The 2,887-nt window shown below is 40.3% G+C and overlaps 1 long non-coding RNA gene across 1 annotated transcript in view; it reads right to left on the bottom strand.

The window, feature by feature from the left end:
• Window positions 1-2,887, bottom strand: part of LOC115272025 — a 33,803-nt gene that overhangs the window by 7,493 nt on the left and 23,423 nt on the right. The gene's annotated exons all lie outside the window — the stretch shown is intronic.

Genomic DNA, 2,887 nt, shown 5'->3' with positions numbered 1-2,887 from the left:
GGAGACACAGAATCTGAAGCAGGCTCCAGGCTAGCTGTCAGCACAGAGCCCAATGTGGGGCTCGAACCCACAAACTGAGATCATGACCCAAATTGAAGCCAGACGCCCAAACAACTGAGCCATCCAGGAGCCCCAACTACCCCCTAGTTTTTTTTTTTAATTTTTTAATGTCTTTATTTTATTTTGAGAGAGAGAGAGAGAGAGAGAGAGAGAGAGAGAGAGAGCAGGGGAGGGGCAGAGAGAGGGAGTCACAAAATCTCAAGCAGGCTCCAGGCTCTGAGCCATCAGCACAGAGCCCGACGCGGGGCTCAAACCCACTGACCCTGAGATCATGACCTGAGCCGAAGCCGGATGCTTAACTGACTGAGCTTACCCCCGCCCCCCCCCCCGCCTTGTTTTAATTGCACACTCAAACTCCAGTAATTTTCTGGTAAAGAACACTTAGTATATAAATTTTAAAGATTTTATATGTCTAAAAATTTTTTCAGTTTCCTTAAATTGATAGTTTGGGTGGAATAGTTTCCCATTGTATTTTGAGGGTGCTTCTCGTTATTCTTTCACTTCAACTATTGCCACTGACAAGTCCAATACTTTCCTTTTCTGTATGTGATAACCTTTTTGCTCACTCTCTCTGAAAAGTTCTAATATTTTAATTTTTCTCCCTTTTCTTGATATAGCTGGATGATATGACTTGGAGGAGCACTTTAAAAATATCAGAGTTTCAGTCCCGTGTCTTGGCACCAAAAAAAAAAAAAAAAAAAAAAAAAAAGAAAGAAAGAAAGAAAGAAAAAAGTCCGAATGCTGAGATAAATAACTCGGTGGATCCTTTCAAACCAGAATTCATGTTCTTCAGTACTTGCAGTTTTCAAAATTTTGTTTTTCTAATTTCCTCCCTGCTCTGCTTTTAAGACTTTAAATTGTATACATGACCCACTTCATTGATTCCCAATTTATATGTCTTTTCTTATTCATTTTCCTTTGTCTCTATTTTTGAATATGGCCTCCCAATTAGCCAACCCTCCTATTAAATATATTCTTTTTGAAATAGTTATTAGAAACTTATTTTCTGTGTTTCTCTTTTCGTAGACATAGAATCTAAAGGAAGCTCCAGGCTCTGAGCTGTCAGCATAGAACCCAATGTGGGGCTCGAACCCACTAACTGGGAAATCATGATAATCATGATCTGAGATCATGATGATCAATCAACTGGAGTCACCCACCCAGGTGCCCCTAGCACGTGGTGCTCTTTTTTTTTTTTTTTTTTTTTTTGGCACCTCATTGTGGCTCATTGAGCTGTTGCTGAGCTGCCTGCCATAGAGAAAGGTCTTACTCAGGCTTGTCCCACTTGATGAACGAGCCTCCTTGGCAGAGAGGGAAGGCATACGTTTGCCTTCATAAAACATTTGACTGCCATTAAAGAGGGAAAGGGAATTTTTTCCTAAAAGCAATTTGCAGAAGCCAAGCAAGCTCTGTGGGTCAAACTCAGCACACAGCAAGATCAAGTTGACTGCTTTATTGGGATGCCAGTGCTGCAGGCAGCCCCTGTGCAGGTCCCGTGACCACAGTGTAAACTCTTTCGAGCTCGGCTTCCAAGTCCCATCTCCATCTGCTTCAGGGCATCAAAGCTATTGGACTGTGGTCTTGGTAGATACAGGAAGTTAGGGAGTCTCAGGCTATATGTATAGTTAAATGACGTACCCTTGAAGACATAATGGAGTTTTTTAATAGGAGGGGAATAAGGAGAAGAGGGAAAGAAATAGAAGTGCAACATACAAACTTTGATAATGAACAAGCTTTCTTGAAATAGATTTGTGAGGAGGGGCACAAACTCATTTAACATGTGGTGAATGAAATCTTAATCCTTCTATTCATACTGGAGCACTGACCCTTTACCTGGTGAGACAAAGACCAAACCATTAACCATTTTTGTTACTATATTAGTGCATCTTCCTCCATACGTGGATGACACCACCTTCCACAATGACAATAGATGCTCATAATTTAGTTCATGGGCATTTCAGATAAAATCATAGAGGCTAGGGATATTAAGAAGACACACTAGTCACATGCTACCTCTCAGAGCTCTTAAAGGTATGCAGATAAAATTAACTGTCAGGTTATTTATTAAAATGTCAAGATAGGTTTTCTTAATGCCTATTATTCTTGTAGAAATATGAGGTGATGCATAGAATTAAAATTTGGCTTACAAAGTTCGAAGGCCCTAAAGTTTGGGCGTCTTAAAATAATTTTAAACTATTTCCTACCATATAAAAATCAGCATCATTGGGGCACCTGGGTGGTTCAGTTGGTTAAGTGTCCGATTTCAGCTCAAGTCATGATCTTGCAGTTCCGGGGTTCAAGCCCCGCATTGGGCTGTGTGCTGACACTCAGAGCCTGGAGCCTGCTTCGGAATCTGTGTCTCCCTCTCTTTCTCCCCCTGCCCCAGTTGCTCGCGCTCTCTCTCTCTCTTTCTCTCTCAAAAATAAACACACATTAAAAAAATAAAAATCAGTATCATATTTATGAAAACTCTAGAATATCTCTAGAGAATTGGTACACCTGTCAAAACTGCACTCCTGCTCCAACATGTTATCATATCACTATGTATTAGAGATGGAGAGCATTTAGAAATGACATAAATTAATTTATTCAATTTATAAACATTGGTAGAAGACGGGTAGGTTGAGCTCCAAACACTTAATAATGTTAATATCTATAATATAAAGCTGTTTGCTCTAAGAACTTTAAGACATCTCTGGTTACTCAAGTGTCAGTAGAGATAGCTACTCATCGTAGCCCACCCAGATCATTGTTTCATGAGGAGCATTTCTCTGGCATTAGGGTTTCTTAATGTTAGGAAATGGTCTCTGTCTTCCACACTGTCTGG

Source organism: Suricata suricatta, chromosome 11 (assembly GCF_006229205.1).
Source record: "Suricata suricatta isolate VVHF042 chromosome 11, meerkat_22Aug2017_6uvM2_HiC, whole genome shotgun sequence".
Taxonomy (NCBI): Eukaryota; Metazoa; Chordata; class Mammalia; order Carnivora; family Herpestidae; genus Suricata; species Suricata suricatta.
The sequence above is the reverse complement of the archived record's forward strand: the minus strand, read 5'-3'. Positions and strand labels throughout refer to the sequence as shown.